The following is an 18,363-nucleotide window of genomic DNA, read 5'->3' as shown; positions in this document are numbered from 1 at the left end:
TTCCAACTCTTAATTACCAATACCGATATTAACCGATACCAATATATGCAGTTGTGGAATTAAAGTTAAAGTACCAATGATTGTCACACGCACACTAGGTGTGGTGAAATTTGGCCTCTGCATTTGACCCATGCCCTTGTTAATCCCCTGGCAGGTGAGGGGAGCAGTGAGCAGCAGCTGTGCTGTGCCCGGGAATCATTTATGGTGATTTAACCCCCAATTCCAACCTTTGATGCTGAGTACCAAGCAGGGAGGCAATGGGTCCAATTTGTATATTCTTTGTCACATTAATATGCGTAATTTTTGTGTGATGCCCCGCTGGATGCATTAAACAATGTAACAAGGTTTTCCAAAATAAATCAACTCAAGTTGTGAAAAAAAAATGCCAACATGGCACTGCTATATTATTACTGAATTCACAAAGTGCATTATTTTTTTTAACATGCCTCAAAACAGCAGCTTGGAATTTGGGACGTGCTCTCCCTGAGGGCATGAAGAGGTTGAGGTGGGCGGGGTTGTGGGGGCAGAGTTGAGGTGGGGGGGTTGTAGGGGGGTATCGGGGGTGTATAGTGTAGCGTTCCGGAAGAGTTAGTGCTGCAAGGGGTTCTGGGTATTTGTTCTGTTGTGTTCATGTCGTGTTACGGTGCGGATGTTCTCCAGAAATGTGTTTGTCATTCTTGTTTGGTGTGGGTTCACAGTCTGGCGCATATTTGTAACACTGTATGGCTGTTGACCACGTATGCTTGCATTCACTTGTGTGTGTGAAAAACCGTAGATATTATGTGACTGGGCTGGCACGCAAAGGAAGTGCCTTTAAGGTTTATTGGCGCTCTGTACTTCTCCCTTCGTCCGTGTACACTACAGCGTTTTAAAAAGTCATACATTTTACTTTCTGAAACCGATACCGATAATTTCCGATGTTACAATTTAATGAATTTATCAGCCTATAATATCGGCTGTCCGATATTGTCGGACATCTCTAATTAGACTGGATTAGATTAGTTTATTTCAAAGGGGACAATGCAATTTCATAAAAACCATGACTACAAATGGTAAAAAAAAGCCAGAATTAGCCAGAAGGCTAGTTTTCATCTGTAGTTCCCTGGCCATGATGTAAAAAAGGCAGTTAAATAACAATTTAAAAGAAAAAGAAAAGAAAGAGAGAGAAAAATAAAAAAAGCACACAAAACATCAAAACAGGCTCATCTTTTAGTGCTGGCAGATGTCGGCGTTGATAAGCCACATTTTCTATTTTTTTGTGAAGGCCTTGTAGGTTATGACCAGTTTAACCTCAGGTCCTGAATCCGAAGACAAGTGATGAGTCCCTAGGTACAGTCATCATCATTTCATAATTTTTTTAAATTGCTTTCATGAAAATGCATATATACAAGCCACGTACAGTTCACACTTTTATTGTTTTTTTTTATTTCTTATACATTTCCATGATCAAAAAGGAGCAGATAGAAGAATAATATTCTTCTATTTATCTGCCCCCTTTTTAACACAAATTATTTTAGATGACTTTATAACTGTTCCCTCTACCAACACCAGAACTCCAACACACTTTTTAATTTTCGTTTTGGCATTTTCAAAATAACACGTCCAATAAAAATCAAAAATCAGTTTGACATAATTCCAGTTGTTTCTTTTTGTAACTCTTTTTAAATTCAAAGATATTCTTGCAACTTTTTAAGTCTTTGTTTAGAGAATTCCATGCTTTCACACCAGCAACAGACTAGCACATTTGTTTCAAATTTGTTCGCACTCTTGGATGTTTAAAATCATACGGCCTTCTGCGGTTCTCATGTTCAGACATAAACACAAATAACTTTTGTAAGTCCCTCGGAAAAACTTTATTTCTCGTAGTGAAAAAAAGGAAGAATATGAATAAATGGTAAATGATAAATGGGTTGTACTTGTATAGCGCTTTTCTACCTTCAAGGTACTCAAAGCGCTTTGACACTACTTCCACATTTACCCATTCACACACACATTCGCACACTGATGGAGGGAGCTGCCATGCAAGGCGCCAACCAGCACCCATCAGGAGCAAGGGTGAAGTGTCTTGCTCAGGACACAACGGACGTGACGAGGTTGGTTCTAGGTGGGATTTGAACCAGTGACCCTCGGGTTGCGCACGGCCACTCTCCCACTGCGCCACACCGTCCCTAAAAAAAAGAATGAAAAAGGCCATTGGGGAGCTAATAGGTGAAGTGAATTATAATTATATAGCGCTTTTTCTCTAGTGACTCAAAGCGCTTTACATAGTGAAATCCAAGATCTAAGTTACATTTAAACCAGTGTAGGTGGCACTGGGAGCAGTTGGGTAAAGTGTCTTGCCCAAGGACCTGACGGTAGTGACTAGGACTGCGGAAGCGGGGATCGAACCTGCAACCCTCAAGTTGCTGGCACGGCCACACTACCAACCGAGCTATACCGCAAAGAATAACATTGGAGATGATGGATGTACTATGTGTCATTATGGCAGAACCAACTGAGCAGACAAGAAGATATAATAGAGGGACAAAACGTGCCAGTGAGGACCAAGGTCTGGAAAAAGACATCAACATAGATAAACCAGGCTGACATAAAGGAAGCACCGAAGGAAAACACTTCACTGTGTCTCAAAATAGAGGACCAAACATAGACTTAACGCATCCACTAAAAGCATGGAGTCCTTGAGATGGAGCGATGTACTCACATTAAAGGTGTGATTGTGACTAGGCTCAGGATTCCACGCTGGTCTAACCTTGGGGCAGTCCAGAACAAAAAGAACAGAACAAAAAGACCAGAGCAAAATGACGCCAAAGGGATGTGAATGTGAACAACATGAAGACAACAACAACACCTATCGTGACCATCGTAAATCCTCCTGACAAAAAACACATACTCGCACTGCTGAAAAAAAGGAATGAGCGTTGATGAATGAAAGTATGACAAAATGCAACCCTGTCATAGCCAAGATAGCATGTGACTTAAAAGGACCTTCAAACGCTGACAACATTGGCACCTATTTAGTTGTGGACCTAAAAATGATGTTTACAAGTCAAATTCCACCCCAAATAGACACAGTAGTGATTTTAGGAATGTTTTCTATCGACCCATTTTTGGAACGCCCACTTTTAGCTCCAAAATGTGGGCGGACCTGCATCAGCCGGCTGAGGTTACCTCACTAGACTGGAGGCAAATTCCTATTGCGTTTAGGTAGCATCGTCATCCAGAATCACTTTTTTTTTTTGCACAGAATTTCAAAGGAGATATCAAATATATATTCAAGATGTTAAAAAGTTCAAGTTAACGTTCCACTGATAAATAAATAAAAAAGTACCACTGTGAAATGAACCTCTGCATTTGACCCATCCCCATTACCATGAATTGATTAACGTGGACCCCGACTCAAACAAGTTAAAAAACTTATTCGGGTGTTACCATTTACTGGTCAATTGTACGGAATATGTACTGTACTGTGCAATCCACTATTAAAAGTTTCAATCAATCAATATCCCACCACCTGGTAGTCGAGGGGAGCAGTGAGCGGCAGCAGTGGCCACGCTTGGGAATAATTTTTGGTGATTAAACCCCCAATTCCAACCCTTGATGCTAGGTGCCAAGCAGTGAGGTAATGGGTCCCATTTGTATAGTCTTTGGTATGACTCAGCCGGGGATTGAACTCACGACCTACCGATCTCAGGGCAAACCCTCTAACCACAAGGCCACCGAGAAGGTTGCAGGATGTACCAATACAAATAAAGAAGGGGTCGCCCTGCATACTTATCCAAATGACGGAGATATGAGGAAAATACAGACCTCTCCAGTCAAACTGCTTTGTGCAAATTGGGAAGAGTTTATTTGCAGTGATTATTTTAATGATTTTGATTTCAAAGAAGAAAGAAAATTGAAAGACTCAAGACAAATGTCATCCTGAAAATCAGGAGCACCTTGAGGGGATAAAAACTGAGTCAGAACCAGGGGCGTCACTAGACCTAATACTGTACTGGGGCACGCCTGGGGCACAAATAATTCATGTGAGCGTGCAAAGCGCGCAAGCAAAAACATTTTTAGCACTTATTTATCATAAAAAAAATACATAAATAGTCCTTTAAACTATGAAATCATATCATATTATGTTGTATGAATCTTTGATTAACCACCTGAAATTAACTAATGCATTGGACCTACTTGTGCACTTTTTTACTCCAGACTTCTAAACTGCTACTGGTAAAAGCAAAAAGGAAGAGCAATGAATCTTTTTGAAATATATATTGCAGTAATCATCTGCAAATTTAACATCTACAAAAGTAAAACAAAAAATAAAGCACCCCTACATCTCTGGGTTCTTTAATATTATTTAATTCCCATTTATGGCAATGTGGCTAATCCTATTTCAGATACACAAAACTATAAAATATACACAAAACAATAAAGCCACAGTAGTAGAATAAATGAACAACTGTTGTGTGTCTGTTCAGGGAATCATTTTCTGAGAAGTAAACTGTAACGTCTCGTTTTCATTTTTGCAAAGTGGTCAATCACTCTGGACAGACATGTAAATAGTACAGTAACTGTTATACAGTTGACCAGTGGTTCCCAACTGCTGGGTCGTGACATAAAAATGGATTGTGTGTCATTTTCAGTGAGTCGCAGTCAGATGTGTGCATTAAAAAAAAAAAGTTTAGGGAGAAAAAAATCAAATTGTGGCAACAAAACCAGATATTTTTAGCCATTTTTCTAGTGACTATTTGTGAGTATTTTAGCAAAAGGCAAATCGACTAACAAGTTGGAGGAGGACTCAGGACAGACATGGAAACATATTTTTTTTTAATCTAAATGGGGCAACAAAACCTGATATTTTCAGCCATCTTTCTAAAAACAAATACAGAAATGTTACTATTTTTTCTGGAAACAAAACCAGATGCTTTAGGTGTAGCCATTTTTCTGGTGACAAAACAAGATTATTTTAGTCAAAGTCACACCGATTAACAAGACAAGTCTACTGTGCTATTTTTCTGTGAAATAAACTTGAATTATACAAAAGTTTGGCTCACGACTTGATGATATGGAAAAATGTTTTTCTTCCTGAAGATAAACCATTTGAGAAGCACTCAACTCACACATGCTTACTCCAAATCATCATTGATGCAGAACCAGCAGACAATAACCAACATGATGTTTCATGTTCATTGGAAATTCCCCCGACAGCTCGTACAGCAAATGAATATGTTTGTCTTGATACAAGGAATAATGTTAGCTAACTTAGCATCAACTTAAGACGATGATGTTGCCTAGTTAGCTAGGACTTCACTTACATCTCTCATTCCTCACTTCTTCTCTGCTACGGGCGAATAACTTTCTTAAATTAATCTAGGAGTTACAGTTTTAGTCAAATCAAAATCAAAATATTGTAATTAACGAATTGTTGTTGGCTAACGTTACCTACCTCAGCAATGATTCATATTCCCCCCCCCCCTCTCTCTCAACCGAAGTCTCGAGCCACATGTGAATAAATTACCATATTAAGTAGCCATGTGCTCACTGTTTCGTGGAGTGAATACAGTAGCAATCAATTACCATACTAAGTAGTATGTGCGCTGTTGTCTATGTTATGTAGACTTAAAACTCTGAAGCGTTTTTTTTTTATTGGTGAAATTTTTACTGGGGCACTGCAGATCAACAGTGGGGCATGTGCCCCAGTGAAATATGTCTGGCGACGCCCCTGGTCAGAACCTGCAGAAAAATAAAGAAAAAAGAGCAGACCCAGCACTCAAAGACAAGAGAAAGAGAAGGTAAGCCGCGAGGATACTTTTTTGCGTCCTCTTCTACTGATTTTTCCCTCATGGTGTTTGGGGAAATGCTAAAAGAGCACAGTGATCTGCAGCTGCACCGTCCAAGGTTGGCCTCCTCCTCCTTGGCTTCAGGCTCCAAAAAGTAAAATTACAAAAAAAAAATTTGATAGGGTTCAAAATGTTTAAGCAGAAGAATCTCGGTAAAAATGTTGAACCCTAATAGAAAAAAAATAAATAAATTAGCATCTCAAAGGTGAACCATAAATCATTTAAATATTTATTTATGGGTACTAGACTGGCCTACCTGTAGACCAGACCTGTCTCCCATTGAATGTGTGTGGCACAATTTGAACCCTAAAATGTGACAACGGAGACTCGGGACTGTTGAACAACTTAAGCTGTACATCAAACAAGAATGGGAAAGAATTCCACCTGAAAACCTTAAAAAATTGGTCTCCTCAGTTCCCAAACTTTTATTGAATGTTGTTAAAAGGAAAGGCCATGTAACACAGTGGTAAAAATGCCCCTGTGCCAACTTTTTTGCAATGTGTTGCTGCCATTAAATTCAAAGTTAATGATTATTTGCAAAAAATAATTATGTTTCTTAGTTCACACATTAAATATCTTGTAATTGCAGTCTATTCAATTGAATATAACTTGAAAATGTTTTTCAAATCTTTTTATTCTTTTTTTATTTACCATTTACACAACGTGCCAACTTCACTGGGTTTGGATTTTGTAATAATCATACTTTGCAGAGATTTGTTTACCACGGTTAGGGCTGTAACCAAATAGCCACAAGGACAACTGTATCTAATATTATTACTATTGTTATTATCTGCTAAAAGACCTCCAACAACCACAATCACAGTTTGCATCCTTCAAGAGTTTTGCTCCACTGTCTCCATGTCCTCCCCCAGGAGGTTGACGGCCTTAATGGTGGTCCTGGTCCTCCTTAAGCCCACCACAAGCTCCTTCTTGCCAAGGGCAGGGGGTTGTTGTTGTCGGGACAATAGAGTGCTGTAAAGGTCTGCCGACTGGGAGGTGTTTACAAAGTCTGTTCTTACCAAACAGATGTCTCAGAATCCAACGACAAACGTTGGATTCTGAGTTTGTTGCCACAAAAGACAATAAGAAATCGACACAAAGCTCCATTTTACTACAAATATTTGTGCATGCACAAAGTTGTTGCTAATCAGCTAGCAGCTAATAAGCCAGCTGCTGTGAGCGTTGTCACGGTGACAGCATAGCCACCAAATGTCACCTGTTCAGCTTGTGACTCCATTCGAACTTTGCCCTGTGTGTCCATCAAATACGACTGTACGCTTACCTTAGCATCACCTTCAATCACTCACAGAAGATTCCGTGGTCAGATGAGAGCCCGGGTGTCACATTCCACGGCCGACCCAACCCAAGGGGCATCGTTTCGGACCTCCGCCCTCCCCCAGCGTTAACAATAGATCAATGGCGGGATAGAACGAGTTCCTTTAAGTTTTCTGAATACCTTCACTGACCTTTCACCTTCTCCATGGCAACGCCCAGACATCACACATAAAGACACCATCAGCAACTTTTACTGAACACACTTCACCTAAAAAGAACACTATTGATTTTATACGATGATGATGTCAGTTTGGGTCAGAATTAAGTGGAGTAGGCCTGTTGGGGGGTTTGGATTATAAGTGAAATCTACTAGGGTGTGTAAAAATTGATAGACGGATTAATTTGTATTCCTAAACTTCAACTACATCGATCCGTATTCTGCAAATTTGCCTTCCAAAGATAGGTATTGATCCAAGATCGTTTTAAAAGGCAATCAATCTATTTTATCTACACTAGGAAAAGGAAAACATTAGATTTAAGAGAGGCAGACTTTATATTAAGTTTAGCACTTTTAATGATAAGGATGTTAAAGGTTATTCAAGTCTGTCTGAATGTCTGTGACGTCATCGCCATCAGTCATCAAAACGAGAATAACGGACACCTATCAAAGTTTATTTATATAGCCCTTAATCACAAGTGTCTCAAAGGGCTGCACGAGGCACAACGACATCCTTGGCTCAGATCCCACATCAAGGCAAGAAAAATCTCAACCTAATGAGATACAGTGAGAAACCTTGGAGGGGACCACAAATGTGGGGACCTCCACTCCTGGGCGACCGAGTCGAGTGGATCTAGTTAATGGTGTGAGAGTCCAGTCCATATTGGGGCCAGCAGGGGATCATCTTGAGTGTAGACAAGTCAGCAGCGCAGAGACGTCCCGAACTGATGCACAGATGAGTGGTCCACCCCGGGTCCCAACTTTGAACAGCTATTGCGTCATCTGGGGTCACCCTCTCCACGCAGGAGAGGGGGGCAGAGTAGAAAAGAGACAGCAGATCAACTGGTCTAAAAGAGGGGTATATTTAAAAACTTGCTGATACAAATGAGGGGTTTTTTTGGACAAAATGTTGTAATATACGGTATACTGTATATTGTTTTTGTTCTTCAATCAGTGAGTATAAACATATATGTGAAAGGGGAACTGCGATTTTTGGGGAATTTTGCCTTCACAATTGATATAAAAGACATGACAACAGATGGATTTGAAAAAAACATGCATTCTCACTCATCAATAAATGTAAATAAAAATCCACTTAAGGTGGAGCGGGTGGTCCTCTGTTCCGCCCATAAAATCTAATAAATAACCATTCAAAAACGTTTACAATATGTGACTTGAATATTAACCAAGTATTAGTGATATTGTTATTTTCTGAGCTAAAACAGAGAAACTATTTATTGCGGCGCCGTGTGCAAATGTTGAGAAGTTCGACTGATGAGATGCTTCCTCGTCAAATTGTATTCTAAATTAGAAATCATGCCTCTCACCTGGATAGTAGAAGAACAAGGACGTATTCCAAAAAGTTGGTACACTTTGACAGCCAATTTGGACCCCTTTTTTGCATGAGGATTATAAGTCATTCTTCACCTTAATGGGAATATGTGAATATCTTAGCAGTCGGCATCCTAATGACAGTAGACATTGTACAGTAAGTGATGTTTTATTATGTTTTTTGGCTTTCATAAAGTCTGCAGTGAGCAGAAATCAGTGATGATTTGTATGCTCAAAGTGAGCAAAATACGTAAATATTAAATTTTACTGTAAATGTGCCTTTTACTAAATTAAATATGTACGTACATCATGTATATAAAATCTTAATGGAGATGTTTGGATGGTTTAGGGGCTTTACAGACAGAAAGAGCAACTTCCATGGACTCAAATGCAAGCAGACTTTTTATCGCATTTATTTTATATTTAGAATGCATAAAAAAACATACATCCATTATCATGTCTTTCATAGTGATTGTGAAGGATAGGCAAAATTCCAATAAAAACTGTGTGGATTGCATGGACCATCTAGGAAGGACATAGTGTTGAGCCGGTTTGACTCTTTTATTTTTTTCAAATACGAAAGGGTCTGCGTCGATCAGTCGCTTTTCAGCTCCGCCTCCTTCGCTGCTCGTTTCGGTCAGCTTTTCAGATGCCGGTGGCGTTGTTTTCCTCTTGGGCTCATTCTCTGATCGTTCGTGTTTGGTTGCTTCTGCTGTCCTGTGGACACTCCAACTCTCTCTCTCGCTCCTTCCTTCTTCTCCCCTCTTAAACGCTGCGAGGAGATAGGCAGATTGAGAACCTGTGTGTGTGTCACGCACCTGATTTTGATTGTGGCGGCGTCGCTCCAGGCACGCCCCGCCTCTTTGTTCCGCTTTCTCTCTGACACTCAACGAGGGTGGACGCTCCCCTTTCCTCTCCCTTATCTCTCCTGCTTGATTCTTTGTTTTGTCTTGTCTTTAACTTTCTTGTTGCCTCTTTTTGCACTGCTCTCCAAATCTAAACATTGGAACTATTTAACTGGCCTCAACAAAATTGACAAGATTTTGGGTTTGGGGGAACCTGCTGTCGTGACGAAGCGGTTGTTGCTGGACACACGACGGACTCTTGGGAGAAGGAGTGCCGCGTGCCTGGCGACCCTTTTCTGTCGAGGACGTGACGATATCCACCTATTCGGTATTATGACAACAGGACATCTGATGATTGGAGTAAGCGTTGCTCTGGTTTGTCGACAAATTGGAAGTTGCTGGCAGTCTTCAAAGTACCCCAAAGCTGCCACAAATGATTGGAGGATGCGGGAAGAACTGTGGATTACATCGGACTGTCTACCTCGCAGGTTTTGAGGACCAGTCATAGACAATTTAGAGTGAAAAGCAAATTTTATTTTCACTTGCATACAAAAACATTCTAACTTGGATTGTTTCCCTGGCTTCGAGACTCTCACGAAGAACAGCGCAGCGAAGACACAACAAACTCCCTTCTTGTCTCTCATGGACACACACCTGTTGTTGTTGACTTTGGACGAGACGGTACAATACATCAAGGCCGCGGAACATAGACACACTACGGGCTTATACACACACACACACATCCACAAAAAAAAAATATACGCCACACATGCACCCCACCCTCCCACCCCCCCCAACCCAACGCCTTCGACGCAAATCCCGTAGGGGTGATGAATGGATGGTCAGCACCTGAGAGCTGCGGCCTACCACCGTGACCTTGAACTACCTTCCCACTGTTGCTAGATATCTTGAGATGTATGTTGTAATATGTATATGTGCTTTGCTATGGAGTTTTTTTTCTCACTCCGAACTGGGCCCCCTTAGGAGCCCAGTCGGGATTGTATTTTTTTACTCATCCTTCCCCAGCGTTTTACCTTTTTCCCATCTTTTACGGGGCGCCTGTACACTGTTTGTTTGTCTAATCTTGAACGGGTTTGTGCTGAAAACAAAGTTTCGTTGTACTTGTGCAATGACATAAAGACCTATCCTATTCTATACTCCGCCTCCTGGCCGTCATCTTGAGCCCGGCCAAAGCGTGACTCGCCCGGCCTCGCAGGGCCAACACAGATAGACAGACAACATTCACACTCACATTCACACACTAGGGCCAATTTATTGTTGCCAATCAACCTATCCCCAGGTGCATGTCTTTGGAAGTGGGAGGAACCCGGAGTACCCGGAGGGAACCCACACATTCACGGGGAGGACATGCAAACTCCACACAGAAAGATCCCGAGCCCGGACTCAGGACCTTTGTATTGTGAGGCAGACGCACTAACCCCTCTTCCACCGTGAAGCCCCTTGTTGAAGCTTTGAAATTGGAATTCTTTCCCATTCTTGTTTTATGTAGAGCTTCAGTCGTTCAACAGTCCGCTGTCGTATTTTACGCTTCATAATGCGCCACACGTTTTCGATGGGAGACAGGTCTGGACTGCAGGCGGACAAGGCAATTAGCCGCACTCTTTTTTTTTTACGAAGCTACTCTGTTAGAACACGTGCTGAATGTGGCTTGGCATTGTCTTGCTGAAATAAGAAGGGGGTCCATGAAAAAGACGACGCCTAGATGGCAGCATATGTTGTTCCGAAACCCGTATGTACCTTTCAGCATTAATGGTGCCTTCACAGATGTGTACGTTACCCATGCCTTGGGCACTAATGCACCCCCATACCATCACAGATGCTGGCTTTGAACTTTGCGTCGATAACAGTCTGGATGGTTCGCTTCCCCTTTGGTCCGGATGACACGATGTTGAATATTTCCAAAAACAATTTGAAATGTGGATTCGTCAGACCACAGAACACTTTTCCACTTTGCATCAGTCCATCTTAGATGATCTCGGGCCCAGAGAAGCCGGCGACGTTTCTGGATGTTGTTGATAAATGGCTTTCGCTTTGCATAGTAGAGCTTTAACTTGCACTTACAGATGTAGCGACCAGCTATATTTATTGACTGTGGTTTTCTAAAGTGTTCCTGAGCCAATGCGGTGATATCCTTTAGAGATTGATTTCGGGTTTTGATATGAAGGTCACGGTCATTCACTGTTGGTTTCCATGCCATGTCACGGTCATTCAATTTTGGTGTCCGGCCATGTCGCTTACGTGGAGTGATTTCTCCAGATTTTCTGAACCTTTTGATGATATTATGGACCGTAGATGGTGAAATCCCTAAATTTCTTGCAATTGCACTTTGAGAAACGTTCTTAAACTGTTTGACTATTTGCTCATGCAGTTGTGGGCAAAGGGATGTACCTCGCCCCATCCTTTCTTGTGAAAGACTGAGCATTTTTTCAAAATGTGTTTTTATACCCAATCATGGCACCCACCAGTTCCCAATTAGCCTGCACACCTGTGGGATGTTTCAAATAAGGGCTTCATGAGACATTCCTCAACTTTATCAGTATTTATTGCCACCTTTCCCAACTTCTTTGTCACGTGTTGCTGTCGTCAAATTCTAAAGTTAACGGTTATTTGCAACAACAAAAAATTGTTTATCAGTTTGAACATCAAATATGTTGTGTTTGTAGCATATTCAACTGAATATGGGTTGAAAATGATTTGCAAATCATTGTATTCCGTTTATATTTACATCTAACATAATTTCCCAACTCATATAGAAACGGCGTTTGTAAATGCTGCACTTTATTAAAAATATGTAAATGCATTAGCTATTAATTGTTGTTTACTTGCTTGTTTGTATGCCTAATACATTTATATATCATTCAGGACTATAGGAAACTTCACCTGTAGTGTCCAGTAGACAGTATTTATTACACAGTTACATAGGTTTATTATTATTATTATTTCACTTAGAAGTTAAAGAATCGATTTCAACTCTCTGAACCGTTTCGGATATCGCTCTAAATAAATTAATATCATCCCCGAATCGTATCGGTAACATCAAATTATGATTCAAATTGAATCGTTTTTTTTTTTTAAACAAATCGATACCCCCCTACGATCTAAATATTGTTTGTAAAGGTCTATACGATATATGCATTTACCTGTATTTTTAAATATACTTCTATATAAAAGATATATATATATATATATATATATATATATATATATATATACATATACATATATATTTATTTAATATTTATATATATATATATGTATATATATATGTGTGTGTGCATATATGTACAGTATATATACATATACATATATATATATATATATACCATATTTCCTTGAATTGCCGCTGGGGCGCTAATTATTTTAAAACCTCTTCTCACTCCGGCACTTACCAAAGGTATGCAGTAAAAATTTGAGTGTGATGTAAGCTTGGACCTTAAATCCAACTGAATAGCTCTTAATCTTCTTCCCTTTATGCGATTTTAAATTACCGGTATTGAAATCAGCCTCCTCCATTTTGAAAATGATGACAGGGGAAGTGTCAGTCGTGACGTCACGAGTTTGCGCTAATTATTTTGGGAAGCGAGTTTGACCCGGCAGTAATTCAAGGCAGGCGCATACTATAGGCCCTGCGGCAATTCAAGGAAATACGGTAAATATAAAATATATATACTGTGTTGGCCCTGCGGTGAGGTGGCGACTTGTCCAGGGTGTACACCGTCTTCCGCCCGATTGTAGCTGAGATAGGCGCCGGCGCCCCCCGCGACCCCAAAAGGGAATAAGCGGTAGAAAATGGATGGATGGATATATATATATGTGTAGATATGTATATATATGTATGTGTGTATATATGTATGTATATATATATATATATATATATATATGTATATATATATATATATATAAATATATTTTAAAAAATTGTAAATAGTGTATCGACACAAATGAACATTTATGAACATATACTATATGTCGGCAGGCTGCATGTGTTCACACAACATATTTGCATACAGTATATGTACATTTATGAATAGATACTGTATCTTCATATGTTTATATATGTACTGATGTGAACAGTATGGATGACATGTAAATAATTGGTGACATTCAGTGGGAGTAGCCTATAGCTGGCCAGTGACTCAAATGTTAACATGCCAGTTGAAGAAGGGTCACAAAAATCAATAGAAGCGCGTCCACGTTAGTATAGACAGGCAGCCTGTGATGATGTAGCGGGGCGATGACGTCACACCGGAGTGGGTCGTGATTAGGGCGCGTGCACGCAGGTGTGCACGTCAGGACGACAAAAAAGAGAGAGTAGCAATAAAGGTGGTGTGAACGGGGGGGAGAAGCTGTGACTGCTGACTGAAACCTTCCCTCCCTGTCGCCCCGCCCTCCTCACTTAGCCCCGCCCCCTGCATGTAAACCACCATTGTGAGTCCACAGCAGACATTCACGTCGCGGAACGTCGCGGACCTCGAAGGAAGACACGTCGCCTCGCGCCACCCAGAGGCAGTCGAGCCGAGCGTCCAGGTCCAATGTACCGCCCTGACGCTCGTTTTTGCTTCGCGTTTGTGTCGTGGACCGTGAGGAGTGCTGGCTGTCGGCGGTCGTCGTGTTTTTCCTACCAACTTTGGAGCGGAGCTTCGACAAGAGGACCATTTACTGCGGTCAGTGTCTAGTGTGTGCGCGCGTGTGCGCGCCCTGCTGCATGGAGCGAGCGCTCATGTACGCGCACGTTTCTCTTTGGCGGGAATATTTCCGTTTTCCCCCCCCTCTCCTCATTCTGGTGTCGCGGAATCTGTGCACGTGTCCGTTGTGTTTGTGCGCGCGTGCTCGTGTCGCCTTTTCGTGCTCGCCAACTGAACAGGTGCATGTTCGGAGACCTGGGGGGGAGGCGGGGGTCTTCATCACTCGGGTTTATTTTTGGCACCTGTGGGGGGGTGGGGGGAACGCCAACTTGGTGTGTGTGACCTCATTCCCGGTGCACGCGCGTGCCCGTGCAAGTTGGTCAGCGCCCGTGCGCGGAAATCGTGCACAGTTTTTGCCTGTCCTACACGTGAACGCACGCGCTGGGCGTGAGGATGTTTACATCTGTCAACTCAGCTGAGCACACCGAGTGTGGACAGGCACATAACAGCAGAGGTGTGACCGCACACATCTTTCCTAGCATTCTGGTGTAAAAATAAGTGAAGCTATGTGTGGCTGAGTCTCTTCACCTCTATTCAAAGTTGTCCTAGTGCAGGGGTCGGCAACTTTTACCTCTCAAAGAGCCATTTTGACCCGTTTCACAAAATAAAGAAGACAATGGGAGCCGCAATCATTCTCGCGAATATCTGCTGGTGGTCACCCATATAACAGTAATAAGGGCGTGCCATGAAGTCATTGCCTTTGACGCCTTCTACAACATGTACAGACAGCTTGCCAGTCCATTAACATGTTGTATGTGTCTTCCGCAGATACACGTACACGACTGCAAGGCATACTGGGTGACACAGAGTACACTGAAGGTTGTGATATAAACAATTTTAACACTCTTACTAATATGCACCACACTGTGAACCCACACCAAACAAGAATGACAAACACATTTCTGGAGAACATCCGCACTGTAACACATAAATGCAACATAACAATTACCCAGAATGATATCTATCCATGACTATTTCAGGATATATTATACACCCCGCTAGCACCAAAGCCCGCTCCCCCCCCCTTTCGTGCGTCGGTTGAGGTGGGCGGGGGTGTATAATATAGTCAGGAAGAGTCATGGATGCAAAGGATTCTGGGTATTTGTTGTGTTGTGTTTATGTTGTGTTACTGTGAGGATGTTCTCCCGAAATGTGTTTGTCATTCTTGTTTGGTGTGGGTTCACAGTGTGGTGCATATTAGTAAGAGTGTTAAAGTTATTTATATCACAACCTTCAGTATACTCTGTGTCACCCAGTATGCCTTGCAGTCGTGTACGTGTATCTGCGGAAGCCACATACAACATGTTACTGGACTGGCAAGAAGTCTGTACATGTTGTAGAAGGCGTTAAAGGCAATGGCTTTATGGCACGCCCTTATTACTGTTATATGGGTGACCACCAGCGGTTATTCGCGAGAATGGTTGCGGCTTCCATTGTCTTCTTTATGTTGTGAAAAGTGTCAAAATGTAGAGGGCGCTAAAAGTAAAGCCATCACGACACGCCCTCAATATTGTTGTCCGAGTGAAAATCGAAGAATGTTGACCCCGGGTGATGTCCGGAAGAGGCTCCGAGAACCGGAATCCCCCGTAACAATCGGGGTGGGGTCGGCGATTGTGCAGCTGAGCCACATCAGAGTGGCCAAAGAGCCGCGGGTTGCCGACCCCTGTCCTAGTGGAACTGAGACACATCCTCTTCTATGGTTGTCATCATACTTTCTTGTACCATGGCAGCGTCACTAAAAGCCTTAAAGTAATTTGGAAGATTCTTCCGTCTTCCCAATAGCGGACATGTTTGGACCGCTGCTAACCAAATGTCCCTGAAGGAGGTCATAATGTGGACCATACAAGGCTAAAACTACAAGGGGAGTGTGTGACTCTGTCTACACTGCAGGGCAAAGTGGCCCAAATATGATTTTTTTTCAAAATTTGATTTTTTTATTTTTTTCCCCCAACTGACTGTTTACACATGAAAATGTAATCTTTATCAGACTCCAGTACAAAAGCACAAAGGTCCCACTGTTGCCCAATGTGGCCTCAATGTCACTTGCATGCGCAGTTTGATAACGTGAAAACAAAGGAACCTGACCGGATTCCATAAATGAAGAAGAGAGTTGGTACTACAACTACTTTGCAAAATAAAAGTCGCCACTCCTAAAAAATGTGTGTGTTTTACATGAAGTAATATAATTAGTAATATCATATATTAATGGATATACAGTACAGGCCAAAAGTTTGGACACACCTTTTCATTCACGGTATTTTCTTTGTTTTCATGACAGTTTACATTGTACATTGTCACTGAAGGCATCAAAACTATGAATGAACACATGCGGAGGTATGTACTTAACAAAAAAACGTTTAAAAAAAAACCACGTTTTATATTGTAGTTTCTTCAAAATAGCCACCCTTTGTTCTGATACCTTTTTCGCACACTGTTGGCATTCTCTCAATGAGCTTCAAGAGGTAGTCACCTGAAATGGTTTCCACTTCACAGGCGTGCTTTAAGCTCATCGAGGGAATGCCAAGAGTGTGCAGTAATTGGAATAAAGGGTGGCTATTTTTGAAGAAATTAGAATGTAAAACATGTTTTCAGTTATTTCACCTTTTTTTGTTAAGTACATAACTCCACATGTGTTCATTCATGATTGATTGATTGATGTGTTCATTAATAGTTTTGATGCCTTCAGTGACAGTCTACAATAGTTGTGAAAATATAAAGAAAACACATTGAATTAGGAAAAGGTGTGTCCAAGCTTTTGGCCTGTTTTGTATATATTGTAACTATTTTATGGATGTAAATTAGAGGAGAAACAGACTTCAGCATGGATTTATGTTATCTTTATTTTATGCAATGTACCTATCATGTAAGCACATACGCCACAGCGTACACATCAACACTGGTCCTTCAACATTTGCTATTTCTTGGCCTATTATTTGCGCGCTATTGACAAGTGTTGCGCCAAAAATTTGTCTGCCGAAAATAGACTTTGACCACCGAAACCGGATGTTGAGATGACGTATCCACTTCTGCTGGCGGGCTGTCTTTTCCGCCACATATGAATGACGTAGCTCGCCCAAAGATGAAGTACACGTCGCATTTCGGTTTAGACTGAAGTCACATTTGGAAAGATCAGACTCCAATTGGAATAGAAGTACCTCCTGGTGTAGCCTGATTCTGATTTGAAGCACTTTGAATCGTTTTGACTGAAAAAAAGTATCTGATATGTGTCACTTTAGGGCAAAAAAATCATCTGATTTTTTTGTGCTGTCTTTGAGACCGATGGGTAAAAACACACACACAACCATTGAACATTGTAGCATCATCTTTATCTTTTGGGGCTTCACGGTGGCAGAGGGGTTAGTGCGTCTGCCTCACAATACGAAGGTCCTGCAGTCCTGGGTTCAAATCCAGGCTCGGGATCTTTCTGTGTGGAGTTTGCATGTTCTCCCCGTGAATGCGTGGGTTCCCTCCGGGTACTCCGGCTTCCTCCCACCTCCAAAGACATGCACCTGGGGATAGGTTGATTGGCAACACTAAATTGGCCCTAGTGTGTGAATGTGAGTGTGAATGTTGTCTGTCTATCTGTGTTGGCCCTGCGATGAGGTGGCGACTTGTCCAGGGTGTACCCCGCCTTCCGCCCGATTGTAGCTGAGATAGGCGCCAGCGCCCCTCGCGACCCCGAAAGGGAATAAGCGGTAGAAAATGGATGGATGGATGGAATCTTCCTTCCATGCAAGTCTTTACTGTATGAAAGGCTTTACATGTCACGCCCCTTCATAGAATGCCAACAGTTGTGTGACCGGGGGTGTCACATGCACGCCCCCTGGTGGTCCACCAGCTGACAGCTGAAATGACACCACAAAGTCAGGACACACTTTACGTCTTAGGCCCACCCCACTGTTGGACGCCTAATCTTCGTATTTGAGATGCAACATAGATGTGTCAGCATTATGCGACACAACCTTGTATTTATGTGTTAGAGGTTCGCAAATGAGTCGAGTGTTCTGTACGGCTCTTTTAAGTGGACAATGACAGCCAGTTGAATTAAACCCAGTCTACATTACGCCGGATGACTCATTAACCAAATAATTAATTAGCCTAAGCCTATTATGTCTATGATATAGACATAATATATTATTATATATCTGTATATATAA

General features: G+C 41.7%; 1 protein-coding gene across 2 annotated transcripts in view; it reads left to right on the top strand.

Moving 5' to 3' along the window:
* The window catches only part of dag1 (dystroglycan 1), a 36,957-nt gene that overhangs the window by 599 nt on the left and 17,995 nt on the right, over positions 1–18,363 (top strand). Inside the window, exon 1 of one of the 2 annotated variants that reach the window (XM_061875004.1) lies at positions 13,900–14,185. The exons of the other annotated variant lie outside the window; for it this stretch is intronic. The gene's annotated coding sequence lies outside the window, so the exon portion shown is untranslated. Of the gene's footprint in view, positions 1–13,899; positions 14,186–18,363 lie in introns of those variants that run through there. 2 annotated transcript variants of the gene reach the window in all.

Source organism: Nerophis ophidion, linkage group LG16 (assembly GCF_033978795.1).
Source record: "Nerophis ophidion isolate RoL-2023_Sa linkage group LG16, RoL_Noph_v1.0, whole genome shotgun sequence".
Classification (NCBI taxonomy): domain Eukaryota; kingdom Metazoa; phylum Chordata; class Actinopteri; order Syngnathiformes; family Syngnathidae; genus Nerophis; species Nerophis ophidion.
The sequence above is the reverse complement of the archived record's forward strand: the minus strand, read 5'-3'. Positions and strand labels throughout refer to the sequence as shown.